Source organism: Pristiophorus japonicus, chromosome 2 (genome assembly GCF_044704955.1).
Source record: "Pristiophorus japonicus isolate sPriJap1 chromosome 2, sPriJap1.hap1, whole genome shotgun sequence".
In the NCBI taxonomy this organism is placed as follows: domain Eukaryota; kingdom Metazoa; phylum Chordata; class Chondrichthyes; family Pristiophoridae; genus Pristiophorus; species Pristiophorus japonicus.
Window position 1 is genome coordinate 54,737,150 of NC_091978.1, and position 15,211 is coordinate 54,752,360.

At 44.9% G+C, this 15,211-nt stretch overlaps 1 protein-coding gene across 4 annotated transcripts in view; it reads left to right on the forward strand.

Annotated features, from left to right (window-relative positions):
• Nucleotides 1–2,043: 2,043 nt before the first annotated feature.
• ctif (CBP80/20-dependent translation initiation factor) overlaps nucleotides 2,044–15,211 on the forward strand; it is a 300,050-nt gene continuing 286,882 nt past the window's right edge. For 3 of the 4 annotated variants that reach the window (XM_070867474.1, XM_070867476.1, XM_070867477.1), the window contains exon 1: nucleotides 2,044–2,124. The gene's annotated coding sequence lies outside the window, so the exon portion shown is untranslated. Of the gene's footprint in view, nucleotides 2,125–2,321; nucleotides 2,368–15,211 lie in introns of those variants that run through there. The other variant, XM_070867475.1, reaches the window with a different exon arrangement.

Below are 15,211 nucleotides of genomic sequence, written 5' to 3' on the forward strand. Positions count from 1 at the left end.
TGCCTTGGGTTTCTCTGCCCTCCACTTTTACTCATCTCCTTTCTGACTTTTGCTTTTGTCTCCTTTTTGTTTCCCTCTGTCTCCCTGCATTGGTTCCCATCCCCCTGCCATATTAGTTTAACTCCTCCCCAACAACACTAGCAAACACTCCCCCTAGGATATTGGTTCCGGTCCTGCCCAGGTGCAGACCGTCTGGTTTGTACTGGTCCCACCTCCCCCAGAACTGGTTCCAATGCCCCAGGAATTTGAATCCCTCCCTGCTACACCACTGCTCAAGCCACGTATTCATCTGAGCTATCCTGCGATTTCTACTCTGACTAGCACGTGGCACTGGTAGCAATCCTGAGATTACTATTTTTGAGATCCTACATTTTAATTTAGCTCCTAGCTCCTTAAATTCATCTTGTAGGACCTCATCCCTTTTTTTACCAACATCGTTGGTACCAATGTGCACCACGACAACTGGCTGTTCACTCTCCCTTTTCAGAATGTCCTGCACCCGCTCCGAGACATTCTTGACCCTTGCACCAGGGAGGCAACATACCATCCTGGAGTCTCGGTTGCGGCCGCAGAAACGCCTAGCTATTCCCCTTACAATCGAATCCCCTATCACTATCGCTATCCCGCTCTTTTTCCTGCCCTCCTGTGCAGCAGAGCCAGCCACGGTGCCATGAACTTGGCTGCTGCTGCCCTCCCCTGTTGAGTCATCCCCCTCAACACGGTGTATCTGTTTTGCAGGGGGATGACCGCAGGGGACCCCTGCACTACCTTCCTTCCAGCTCGTTGGCCATGAAGTATTGGTCGAGTCGCTCCATGAAGGTTTCCCAATCATCTCCCTCCGAGAATTTCTCTAAGATGCCCACTGTTCTCTGCATCATTGGGTTTGTCATTTGTATCTCGTTGCCAGTTGTTATGTATGAATAAAGAGTCTGACTGAATACTGTGAGCTCAAAGTAAAGTGTGACCTTAGTCTTTTATTGCAGGTCTCCAGAGTGCCTCTCCAGCTTGTGAGGCCTCCTTAAGTACCTGTGCTCCCAAGGGATTATGCGATTCCTTGGGACTCCAGTGGATGAGCCCTCTGGTGGCTGTACAAGGTATATACAAAATTACATATATGACAGTATCAGTCTTGATGATTTAATTAGCATTAGTTCTATCCTTTCGTAGCATTCTGTCTGTCTACTGACTCCATATTGAGGACACATTTAAAGCAATTCTCCTACATATCCTGTTGGCTCCATGGGTAAATGAAGAAAGAAAAGAAGAAAGAAAAATAAAAAAGGAAGGCAGGAAGAACTTCCCTACTCTTCTTCGAAATAGTGTCATGGGAGTTGTTTCCAAATCCCTCCATGGCCTTGCCCCTCCTTATCTCTGTAACCTCCTCCAACCCCATAATCCTCCAAGATCTCTATTTCTGGCCTTGTGTGCATCCTCGATCTTAATCACTCCACCATTGGTGGCGGTTCCTGCAACTACCTAGGCGCAATGTTCTGGAATTCCCTCCCTAAACCTCTCGACCTATTTTTCCCTCTTTTCTCCTTTAAGACGCTCCTCTTTGAGCAAGATTTCGGTTATTGCCCTAATCTCCTTATGTGTGCTTGGTGTCACATTTTGTTTGATAACGCTCCTGTCAAGTGCCTTGGGATGCCTTACTACTTTAAAGGTGCTATATAAATGGAAGTTGCTGCTGTCAGACAGAGGTGGCGAGGTTTAGGAGGGGAATTCCAGAGTTTAGAGCTTCGGCAGCTCATTCATACAATGAAAAAGTGATGTAGTTGTTACTGTAAAGTAATCACAAAATGCCTCCAGAAAATATTACTTGGGCGTTTGAACAATAATGTGGAACTGGTGGCAATGAAGAGCATGTTCATATGTGAAAAGAACTACAACACCCAGAATGCCCGAGTGCAGCAATGCCCATGTCCAGAGGAGGGTGCCGGGCCCGCGTCACATTCCCGCATCATTGCGTGTATTTTGTGGCACCGGGATCTTGGTCACAAACCCCTGAGCCTGGGCTTCAGGAGAGCGACACACTCCCAGGAAGGGGTGGGAGGCAATAAAAGTGTGCATTCTGAGGAGACGTCCAAGATCCCCTTCCAAAGCGGCCCCAGAGAGATTGCAAAGGTCAGACAATGATTTCTCCAACCCTAAGCTGGGCTTTGCTGTGTGTCATTCTACTGTGACTGTGACAATGGGCAAATGTAGTTTCAATTTGTTACCATGAGGGGATTTAAAATGCTGCAAAAGTAACGTAAGCTTTGCGATGCTTTATTGTGCGGTGCGGGGGAGCGAGGGAGTTGCAGTGGGGTTGATGCCGCCTGTGTCATTCCTGGGAGAGTTCAGAAGCGCCAACCGTGTCAACTCCGGGTAGGTAGTGACATTCCCACAATAAGATCAGTGGATGGGACTGGGGCTGCTCAAACGCAGCAACTGTAAGCGTCTATATCTTGCGTATTGCAGTGATTTGTGTGTGTGTGTGTGTGTGTGTGTGGTAATGCACACCTTGCAATGTGGAGATATATATATATATCTATTCTAAATAAGAGCACGCTGACTTTTTAATCCGCCTTGTGAAATCTGCAAGATGTGTGTTTGTGATTCTTGCTCAGTCTGAATGTGCTCTATGGGGATCTACGACAAAGGGGATCGATCTGCTTATTTAATAAAACATGTCCAAGCAGTCGGCAGCACAATATTTAGCTGCGTATACTATTGCAATGTGATTTCTCAATAGAAATGTTGTCAATATCAGGGCTCTTAGAACCCGTGCAATTTCCTCCTGAAATATACTGTTGAGTGTAACACCATTGTCGACGTGTTGTATTCCTAACACTTTTACAAAGATTGCTTTGCATCGGTCATTTTGTAAGGAAGGCTCACACTAACTAGCACGGAGCAATTCCTATTTAACAATTGCCATCCGCAATGACAAACGGCCCTTAAAAGGATTGGGCGCGGCTGCTTGTCTGAGAGCCTAGCTTCCCGATTTCCCCCCCCTCCCCCCTGTAATGCAGAGACCGCGGAGGGTCCCCACTGCAGGCCGGCCGGCCGGCTGGCTTAGCCTGCCTAGCTTGAGTTGAGGCAGCCCGACTCCAGACAGTGTGAAGGCAGGGTGCGAGAGACCGGCTTGGCAGACCAGAGCCGCTCTGGTCCCCTTGACCAAGTGCTGCCACGTGACACGCAGGCCATTCCTTGAAGCCAGGCTTTTCCTGCAACAATGAAGGTGAGGTTCGCCCCACCAAAACCAGCACTTTTAGGCTACTTACCATTAAGGACTGTGTGTATATGTTTTTGTTCGGATTTGGTGCCTGTTCAAACTAATTTGATTTATTGTCTCCCAGTTTAAAAAAAAACTCTCCCAGTTGTTTTTCTCCTTCTGAAACCTGGAGTGCAGGAAGCTCTCCTCTACCCTTCCAGAGTCCTGCTTGATGTGTTAGGCTCGACAGTAACCGTAAGCTGATGATTTGAGCACTGAGGGGGCGGTATCACAGTTGATTCTGATCCTGTCCATGCCCAGCATCCGCACATGCAGTAAGCAGGGCCATCAGGAGCAGTATTGTCGCCTGATTTCTCCAGTCAGGCATGTGCAGGCCAATAGCAGCATCCTGTCGCTGCTCAACATTCGGTCAGCTAACTTAGCACAAAGCAGGATTGAACCTCAGACTTTGTCTATTTGTGTTGCTGAGTACCTTATGGTGCATTTATCCCTGACCCATTGATAGCATTTTAATTGTTTTAGGATTCATCAGAATGAAGAAAAAACATGTTCCTTAATACTCCTTTTTAAATGCTTAACCCTGAGCTACCGAAAGTAACATCCTGTGCTTGTTGATGATTCATGTAAAAAAAATGACAATGTTGCATGTGTTAGACGTTTGTCATTTATTTTAAGTTGTTTGTGGGGAGCGGGCAGGGAAGTGGAGTTGTGGCTAAGATCGGATCAGCCATGATCTTATTGAATGGCGGAGCAGGCTCAAGGGGCCAAATGGCCTACTCCTGCTCCTATTTCTTATGTTATTAGAATGGTAGAATTACACAAGGTCTAATGCATTTTGGGCATTTGTGACTGCCAATAATAGTTTTGTGTGACCTTTTTGGACGGGAGGTGCAGGCGGAGGAAACCCCTGTTATTCTCCCATTGCAGTTATCTATGAGAGAAACCACATGTGACAATACTCACCGAGATCGCAATAGATAACGTAGGCGCGGATATAAACATAGTTTTGGAGGGGCAAGTTAATATGACAATTCAAAGACTGTGACTGAATACAACAACACCCAGGTTAATATCAGTGAACTCGGCACCGATTGGGGATGGAATTCAGGTTCTTCCTGATTGGTGTTTCTGGAAATGGAGCCATTGCATCTGAACTACTGGAATGGCTTTGGCTTTGTGTATCTTAATTTGCCAGTCAGCAGTTTTATCACCAGGATTTTAGTATTCTCATGATGGATGAGTGAATTTTTATACTCTGTCCATTTAACAGTGGGAAAACACAAAGCAGCGCAATTAGAGGTCTGACCCTTCAAACTTGTCAGGAGAGAGGACATTTAGCTAAATAACATTTGTGAGTGGGAAGCCTTTGAGATAGTATATCAACAGTAATCTAGAAAATTGAAGTATATATTGGTGCAAGTGTGATCCCTTCTCTCTTCCCCTACCACCAGCGTGTGTAACAACAAATTAGTGCATTCAAACTTTTGTGTATGTAGATCCCTGCTAAAACAAACACACTCAGATCTCCAATTCAACTTCTAAATGGCTGTCGGGTACTGAAATGAAAGCAGTGTTATTATAGAACTGTTAGTATAACGCAACAGAAACAATTTGCTTGTTGTCACTGGGTCACAATCCTGGAACTCCCTACCTAACAGCACAGTAGTAGCACCCTCACCACATGGACTGCAGAAGTTCAAAAATAACAACAACCACCATCTCCTTGAGGGCAATTCAAGATTGGCAATAAACCGGCCTCACCACATCCAAAGATTAAATGAAAAGATAACAGCAATCTGATGCCTTGCAGGAATCTGATGACCTTGCAGTGGTGCAGAGATCCCCGTTTGAAAATGAGTATCGACTATTCCAGTGTGCTCCTGGCTGACCTTGTAACCTCCGTAAACTTGAGCTCGTCCAAAACTCTGCTGCCCATGTTAGCCGATATTGTTAACGGTTCTCTTTCCTTGGGTACTGTGTCCCTCTCCTTCAAATCTGCCATCATTACCCCTCTCCTCAAAAAAAAAAAATAACCCTTGACCCCACTGTGCTTGCAAGCTACTGTCCCATCTTCACCCTCCCTTTCCTGTCCAAAGTTCTTGAAAGTGTTGTCACCACCCAAATCCATACCCATCTTTTCCGGAACTCGATGTTTGAATCCCTTCAATCAGGTTTCCGCCCCTGCTACAGTACCGAAACAGCTCTCATCAAAGTCACAAATGACATCCTTTGTGACTGTGACAAAGGTAAACTATCTCTCCTCATCCTTCTGGACTGTCTCCAGCCTTTGACACAGTTGACCACTCCATCCTCCTCCAACACCTCTCCACCATCGTCTAGCTGGGTGGGACTGCACTCGCCTGGTTTCATTCTTGTCTATCTAATCGTAGCCAGAAAATCTCCTGCAATGGCTTCTCTTCCCACTCCTGCATCGTTACCTCTGGTGTCCCCCAAGGATCTGTCCTTGTCTCCCCCTATTTCTCATCTATAATGCTGCTCCTTGGCGACATCATCTGAAAACACGGAGTCAGTTTCCACATGTACGCTGATGACACCCAGCTCTACCTTACCACCGCTTCTCTCAACCCTTCCACGGTCTCTAAATTGTCAGACTGCTTGTCTGATATCCAGTACTGGATGAGCAAAAATTTTCTCCATTAAATATTGGGAAGACCATTGTCTTTAGTCTCTGCCACAAACTGCGTTCCCTAGCCACCGACTCCATCCCTCTCCCGAGCATCTGTCTGAGACTGTTCACAACCTTGGTGTCATATTTGACCCTGAAATGAGCTTCCGGCCACATATCCGCAGCATAACTAAAACCGCTTATTTCCACTTCTAACATTGCCCGTCTCTGCCTGCTTCAACTCATCTGCTGCTGAAACCCTCATCTATACTTTTGTTACCTCTAGACTTGACTACAGCGCAATCCTAGCTGGCCTCCCACATTTTCCCTGCGTATACTTGAGGTCATCCAAAACTCGGCAGCCCATGTCCTGATTCGCACCAAGTCCCGCTCACCCATCACCCCTGTGCTCACTGACCTACATTGGCATCCGGTTAAGCAACGCCTCGATTTCAAACTTCTTATAATTGTTTACAAATCCCTCCATGGCCTCCCTATCTCTGTAATCTCCTTCAGCGTCACAACCCCCTCGAGATGTCTACGCTCCTCAAATTCTACCCTCTTGAGCATCCCTGATTATAATCGCTCAACCATCGGTGACCGTGCTTCAGCTGCTTGGGTCCTAAGCTCTGGACCTCCTTCCCTAAACCTCTCCGCCTCTCTACCGCTCTATCCTCCTTGAAGACACTCCTTAAAACCTACTTCTTTGACCAAGCTTTTGGTCATCTGCTGTAATTTCCTGTTATGTGGATTAGAAAAAAAGTAAATTCTTAAAAAGGGCATCATTGTCACATTGGAGTTACTAATACAAAATTGTATCAAATGAAAACATTTTGTTTATTTTTATTTGTTTTGTCTCATAACACTCCTGTGAAGCGCCTTGGGAGGTTTTACTACATTAAAGGCGCTATATAAATACCAGTTGTCCTAATTGCACTAAGTCCCGTTCACCCATCGCCCCGTGCTGGCTAACCTACATTGGCTCCTTGGTCCAGCAACGACTCAATTAAAAAAAATTCTCATCCTTGTTTTCAAATCCTTCCTGGGCCTCGCCTATCTCTGTAACCTCCTCCAGCCCTACAACGCTCCAAGATTGGTGTTCCTCCAATTCTGGCCTCTTGCTCATCCCCGATTTTCATTGCTCCACCATTGGCGGGCATGCCTTCAGCTGTCTACGCACTAAGCTCTGGAATGCCCTTGCTAATCCTCTCCGCGCCTCTCCTTGTTTAAGACGCTCCTTAAAACCCACCTCTTTGACCATTGCCTGACTTAATATCTCCTTATGTGGCGCTCTGTGTCAAAAATTGTTTGATCAAACTCCCGTGAAGCGCCTTGGAACGTTTTACTACTTTAAGGGTGCTATATAAATACAAGTAGTTGTTGTTGCAATATATTGACTGATATATTGTTCACTGTCATCATATTCACTTGATTAACTTGTATTTGAGGCCTAGTCATTGTTAGATTTTTCTGTTTTGATTCAGAATTGCTTTTTTAATTAAAATAGTGAGAGAACTCAATTACCCTTCCTTCATGATGGCATTTAAAAAACAATATATATTTTTGTATTTATTTGGGGGGGTGATTTCTTCTCTTCTCCCTGGGGTATTCCCTGTATTTTTGTGGCAAATAATGAGCTATGCACAATTCCCTTCATTTTATGTTATACTGGGGAATGCCTTATTTAGCTACAGTAGTTGGATTATAAATTGGCCCTGTCAGCAAAATAAGAGGCACGCTAGACTAATGACATTTAAAGCTTCACGACAATGCTTGTCATTAACTGTGTGGCCTCCAGCTCTTGCTCGGTATGTAGAACAGAGGAATGCCTTGTACAGGAAGGTGTGAAAAATATTTTCTGTGGATGACGGACTGATTAAAATGTGAGGAATGCAATTGCAAGGTAAAGTTGCTGGTGATACTTTTTAAAAAAAAAAAAAAAAAAATTCACCCAAATCCACCTCACGTGGTATTCCTTATTACATACCTACAAATAACTACTTGGTTTAAATATTGATTCCTTTCTTTTTTGGTAATATTTTTGGAATGAAATTCTCTCTTTCATCTTGGCACTTGTCTGTTTACTCGTTTACTGGACCTGATGAGAGGAGATTCCAGTAGGTTGTGCTGTTTTTTTTCCAACGCAATTTGCCCGATATCGGTCAAACTAGCGCAAAAGATCAGGGAATTTTAAGCGCAAATCGAGGTTTGCGTGATCTTTGCATTAGTTAGAAGCCAGCCCTGCTCACAAAGCGAGCCGCACTCCCAGATCATATTAAGCACCATTGTTAGTTTCCGCGAATTGTGTTTGTTTGTGGGTCTTCGAGTAGACTCTAAAAAAAATTAAGCTTTTTATGAGCACGCTTTAAAAGCTTTTGAATATAATTTTTAAAAATTTACTAAGAAACTGACTACTGTACACCAACATAACTAGCAAATGGTACTGTCTAGTTTTTTTTGTTATTTTCAGTTATTTAAAATTGGGTTACTCACAGGTGGTAGACTAGACATTCTGATTAAAATGCTTATTTTTTGTGATAAGCCCGTTTTCGGCTGTATTAATCAAACTACTCTGTTTCCACTCCTAAATATATCAAGGACTATTTTTTTTAAAACAAAAACTTAAAAAAAAAAATTACATTCTAAAACACTGCCCATTTGCGCTTGTTCGTGGCAGATTTTGCATTTGGCAATATGCAAATGAGTGAGCGGAAATTTGGGGAGGGGAGAGTGGGGGAGAGGGGAGGGGAGAGAGTGGGGGAGAGGGGAGGGGAGAGAGTGGGGGAGAGGGGAGAGAGTGGGGGGGGGAAGAGGTGGAGGGGTTGGGGGGGGAGAGGTAGAGGGGGAGAGGTAGAGGGGGTGGGGGGGGGGAAGAGGTAGAGGGGGTGGGAGGGTGGGGGGGGGAAGAGGTTGGGAGGGTGGGGAAGAGGTAGAGGGGGTGGGGGGGGAGAAGAGGTGGTGGGGGGGGAAGAGGTAGAGGGGGTGGGAGGGGGGGGAAGAGGTAGAAGGGGTGGGGGAGGGAGAGGTAGGGGGGTTGAGGGGGGAAGAGAGGAGGGGTGGAGAGGGGGGGAGAAGGGGAGGGGGGGGAGAAGGGGGAAGGGAGAAGGAGAGGGGGGGAGAAGGGAGAAAGGAGAAGGGGGAGAAGGGAGAGGGATGGGGGAGGGGGGGAAGAGAGGAGAGGTGGGGAGGGGGGGGGAAAGAGAGGAGGGGTGTGGAGGGGGGGGAAGAGAGGAGGGAGGGAGAGGGGGGTGGGGTGGGAAGGGGGAGGGGGAAAGGAAAAGGTTTCTCAAAACTAGCGCAATTTGTGCCCAAAGTGGAAACTTTACCACTCTGTCTGTGCAGCACAACCTGTCCCAGGCTGCACCATGCCTACAGCACGCAGGGCGTTCCAGGTATGACTCTTTTCCAGAGCCGCCCTTCTTGCCGTGTGAAGCTGTAGCCTGCACTTGGCATTCTCTCTCTTAATGTGACCAAATTCAGAACTGAGCTGCCTTTTATGTGGAAATACACAGTTGCTCATGATGTGTGCAGCTTTTATTCATTTGTCAAATATCTACATGGTGTTCAACAAGCTCCTACCTAATGTTTATTGTGGTTCTGGAACATTAGTTGAAGATTCGCCAAGTTTCACCAGTGAAGTTTAGAGGTGTTTGGTCACAGAATAAAGGACTATGGAGTAGCTCCCTGGAATGAAAGAAAGACTTGCATTTGTATGGGACCCTAACGCATCTCTCAAACATCTCTCTCCATTTCAAATAGAGTAAATTACTTTGAAGTGCAGTGACTAGTTATGTAGGCAAGCAGCCATTTTACACACAGCAAAACCCCACAAACAGAAATGAACAACCAGTTAATCTTTTTTTGGCAGTTTTGTTTGAGAGAGAAATATTAACAAGGATAATAACAAGGCTCCTTGCTTTCAAATTGTGATCAGGCATTATTAATGTCTGCCTGAACTACAGGAACAGGTGGGTTTAATGGCAGTTCTTGCCTCAGTACTGCATTGGAGTGCTGATCTAAATTATTTGCTCATATCTTGATCTTAAATCCACATTATTACCTGAGCCAAACTGGGATTTCACACTGATCTGAAGTTTAGTGCTTGTCACTGTATGCAGGTAATGTCATCAGGAGTTGCCCAAGAGAGTGTGTGCATGTCTGCTATTTATTAGAAAGGAGATGTACTGTAGGGTTGTTGGGAAGTCCAGGTAGGCACCAGCTGCAGGAAGCAACAAGTGAGTGAAAGTAGGTGTTCAGATGGGATACCATCATATCGAGGATGACTTGCTTCCACGCCAAAAAAGGATAAGTTCACAGGTGTTCCAATGAAGAACCTGATATTCCAGGTCCTGAACTATATCGTGAAGGGTGGAACATGCCTGTTCATGGATTTTTTTTAATGTGTGGTGGCCGTTGCACACCAGCCACCACACGGGCTTGACCGAGCTAGGTCTTGGTCCAGCGGCAAGGATTACCCAAGACGACTGAGATCTGTAGGATGTATCCTTTTAGCAGATTAACACTTTAACATGTCACTAATTAGGTGAAGAGGCAAGCATGATTTACTTTCCCAAAGTTTCTCTCTGTAAAGGCTGAGGTATGGCTCCCACAGGTGTTGGACATTTTCTGGTGCTTTGCCAAGTGTCCATTCCTCATGTGTGGAAGGTAGCTTCCTCTTGGGCAGTCCCCCGGAGTCGAGGATGACTTGCTTCCACTTTTAAATGAGTTCTAAGGTGACTGATGAGACCAGTGCGGGATCTGCAGTCTCTGTCACAGGTGGGGTGGATGGTGGTTGGAGGGACGGCTGGGTCGGGTGCTTGATTTGTTCGATGTTCCTTCTGCTGTTTGCATTTGGGTCCGCGTGCTCCCGGTGAAGAGACTTGAAATGTTTGGTGCCTTTTCTGATGCTTCTCCACTTTGAGTGATCTAGGGGCCAGGGATTCCCAAGGATTTGGGGGGGGAAAGGAAATGTCACATTTTTACAAGGAGGCTTTGAGGGTGTCCTTGAAGCGTTTTCTCTGCACTTCTGGGAAGTCCAGGTAGGCACCAGCTGCAGGAAGCCTGCCGCGACGTAGCTCGGAGTAGAGGTATTGTTTCGGGTGTCTAGCATCGGGCTTGCAGAAAATGTGGCCCGCCCATCGAAGCTGATCGACGTGGTCAGTGCCTCAAAGCTGTGGATGTTGGCCTGATTAGAGAATGCTGATGTTGGTGCGTCTATCACTACTGCTCATGTAGACCATGAGCTTGGTGCCGGGTTTGAGATCCTAGTCTTCGAACACACTTTTCCTCAGGCAGCCAAAGGCTGCACTGGCACACTGAAGGTGGTGTTGGACTTCGTCATCGATGTCTGCCCTTGCTGATAATAGACTCCCAAGGTATGGAAAATGGTCCACGTTATCAAGATCCTTGTCCAACGTCTCGTCAATCAGGGAGCAGTGCTGGGGCAGGAGGCAGGTAGTGAACCTTTGACTTACTGATGCTTAATGTAAGGCCCAGACTCCTACGCTTCAGCGATGGTTTGGAGTTCGGCCTCCGAGTGTGCACATAAACGAGCATCATCTACATATTGTAATTGAATGACAGGTTGGAACAACCTTGGATCTGGACTGGAGGCGTCGGAGGTTGGAACAATTTCCCGCTTGTAGATTAGCTCCGCTCCAGCGGCGGGGTTGTTAAGTGAGGGTAGCACAACTAAGCTCAATCCTGTCCTCATCCAACATCCATCCACACATCACTCTGTCCGGCAGAGGGCAGAGGGCTTTGGATAGTGATCAGCACAGCAAACTAGACAAATTCCCTCCTTCCCTATCCCTCTTCAATCAATAAGAATGGATTTATTAGTAAATATATTTTTAGCAGACTATTTCCAGTGCACTGTAGGTAGTGTAAGTGTTGGTTACTCTGTTATCTGATATGGGTTCAGAATGTTTGTTTTAAATATTCTTCAATGAAAAATAGTCCTTCAAATGTGGTATTTCCAATTTTTAATTACTCATGGATATAATATTACCACATGTGATATAAATAGAAATTATTGTACTGTTTAATTTCCCGCCTTACAATCATCCCTAATAAATTACTAGTAGTGATATTTCTTGATCAGAGTGCATTATATAATCTTTATTGGTTGGCAGACAAGAGCAAAACAAAGAGTAGTAATAAACAGGTCCTTTTCAGAATGGCAGGCAGTGACTAGTGGGCTACTGCAAGGTTCAGTGCTGGGACCCCAGCTATTTACAATATATATAAATGATTTAGACAAAGGAATTGAATGTAATATCTCCAAGTTTGCAGATGACACTAAGCTGGGTGGCAGTGTGAGCTGTGAGGAGGTGTTAAGAGGCTGCAGGGTGACTTGAACAGGTTAGGTGAGTGGGCAGGACTGACACATGATGACTGGATCGACTAGGCTTATATTCACTGGAATTTAGAAGAATGAGAGGGGGATCTCATAGAAACATATACATTCTAACAGGATTGGATGCAGGAAGAATGTTCCCGATATTGGGGAAGTCCAGAACCAGGGGTCACAGCTTAAGGATAAGGGGTAAGCTATATAGGATCGAGATGAGGAGAAACCTTTTCACCCAGACAATTGTGAACCTGTGGAATTCTCTACCACAGAAAGTTGTTGAGTCCACTTCGTTGGATATATTCAAAAAGGAGTTAGATGTGGCCCTTTACGGCTAAAGGGATCAGCGGATATGGAGAGAAGGCAGGAGTGGGAACTGAAGTTGCATGATCATATTGAATGGTGGTGCAGGCTCGAAGGGCCGAATGACCTGCTCCTGCACCTATTTTCTGTGTTTATTCAGAAGAGATATACCGATTTAATACTGTGCGATGTTGTATAATAGTGGTGTGCCTATTAACAGGAATGTTGTATAATAACTACAAGGGTGTTTCACTTGAACAGTGTGCACGTAATGTCCCTGATTGTTAGACCTTAATAACACTTCATTATTATCTGAATGTTACAACATGCATTGTATCAGTGGTGTATTGCAATAATGTGTAGGAGCCATGATATTTTCCAACAGCCAGTAAAAATCAGTTCTAGTCTACTTGTGTGAGACTAGACAGTGAGTATTAGCAGATGATGTGAGCTATCTTAACTGGCTCAGATTCTGTCTTCACCCAAAACCAAGCATTATGTACTTTTCAGCAGAGGTCGCTCAATAGCAGTCAGGATTAGGAAGCCTGTCTGATTTTATCCCTTGTCCATAGACACTAGTGACATTTGTAGATATCTGCCCTCTCTGAGAAGTGCTGCAGATTGAACTCTGGTCCTTCCTGGTCTATGTGGCTCAATACTTCAACAATCCATTACAAGTCTATGGTGTGAGGACTGTGGAGATGAGTGACCTCTGTGATTACAGTGCATAATGTGTGTAAAGTCAACAAGGAAATCTCACCTGATGGTAAAGGGGATACACCTGTGCCCAGTGTCCCTGTTTCAGAAATCCAGGAAGGTGGGAGAAGGAAGAGAGAAAATGATAACATTTGAATGGTTCAAGCCTCAGTTTTCCAGTTTTAATGATGGACGCTAAGAAAGGCTCTGATTATCTGCTGGAGTGGTTACAGCAGCAGGGGGATCAAGGGGTATGGTGAGAAAGCAGGAATGGGGTACTGAAGTTGCATGTTCAGCCATGAACTCATTGAATGGTGGTGCAGGCTAGAAGGGCCGAATGGCCTACTCCTGCACCTATTTTCTATGTTTCTATGTTTCACAGTGGCACTGATAACTGTCAGCTAATCTGCCAGCATTCAGTGTTTATGCTTGCACATGAAGAATGGCCACTTGGGTGAGCAGGCTTGCCAATTCTCTGATTTGGCAGGAAATCGTGATCTTGTTGTGCCTGAGAATCAGGGTGTCATGTTTTCTGGAATTTCTTTCTCCTCAGAGGATGAGAGAATGCCAAGATTCTCAGCAAATATGTTAGTAAAAGACGTATTAAAACTAAAGATGTTCTGTTGGTAGAGAGCTTTCACTGTTCATGACCCAGAGCTTATGGCCTGGCTACCGCCTGCCATCCTTGAGGCCTCCTCCTCTCTGTGTGGTAATTGAAGTGGTTTTCTAGCCCTTCTTTCTGATGAGATAAAACTGCTTCAGGAAAAATGTTTTTTTGCTGCAAACCAAGCATAACTTTCATGTCGACTCTTGGAAATAAAATACCTAAACAATAACACACTATAAAATCATCACCTTTTCAATAACTTGTGAATCATAACTCTACTTCACAATGAAAATACTGTTCACTCCCATTAACAGAGAAAATCCGCGGAACTATCTGGCACCTCTCCCTGAATAGCAACGATCCGCAAAGCAGTTCACAAAACATTAACATCCTGCCCTACCCAGGAAGAACTTCGATGTTGGTTGATTATATGAAAAGTGACATTTTTGCACTATTCCGACGTACTTTTTTTCTCTGTATAATTATAATAATAGATACAGCTGAGTGTGTTTATCCACATTTCAGCCAATAATATATTAAAAATATCGAATTCTCTACATGACCTTGCATTACGTAGGGCTGCTTCTAATGTTGTGGAATGTTGGCAACTGACCGAGCAAAATAATTTGCTACTTTAAAAAAAAAAAAAATTCACTGTTGCAGAGCTCCCGATGTCCGCAGCTGGTAAACACACTGCTGAGTGTAAAATCGAACTGTACAGAACAGAAAGGTCGACGTTTAGCCACCGATCTGTGGTGACCTCCATTTGTGGTGGGGGGGTACCTGAATCGGTCTTGGTGTCACAGGCTAGAAAGGCGAATCAGTAGTCAGGATGTCTGCTCTTGATTGCTTTCCATTTAGAAAGTTTGCATCTGTGGACATCGAGTGAGGACAGGACTTGGTTATGATGATGCCAGTGATTAAATAGCCTTCTACCACTGTGTAGGTTCACGCATGAAAAATTGTTGCATGGGTGAGATATGGTAAGGCACTTGGTCCTCATGCAGCTGTAGCAAAGCAAAAGTCAGCGCTTTCATCAAAAAAGGTGGAAAATTAAAGGGAAAAGGATGAACTATAAGTCCAGGGTTTAGTGTGAACTTCCTATAATTGTCACAATTTCTGTTGCACTTCAGCTGTTGCACTCAAGTGTATCTCTGATTCATTGGACAGTACAATGCGTGATCTGCTAGTATTATATAAATATAGATCTAGAAGTCTATCCATTAACTTTAGAGAAATAATCGAATGGATGAGCAGGGGGTTCAGGTGACAATTATAAATTACAATCGCACAAGTTTGCAGTTTATGCACCCTTGGATTACTGTTTGATTCGCACTTGCCCAATGTCCTGTATGTGTTCATGTAACACTCAGCAATCACTCAACCCTTTTGCATTTATTTCATGCCTCT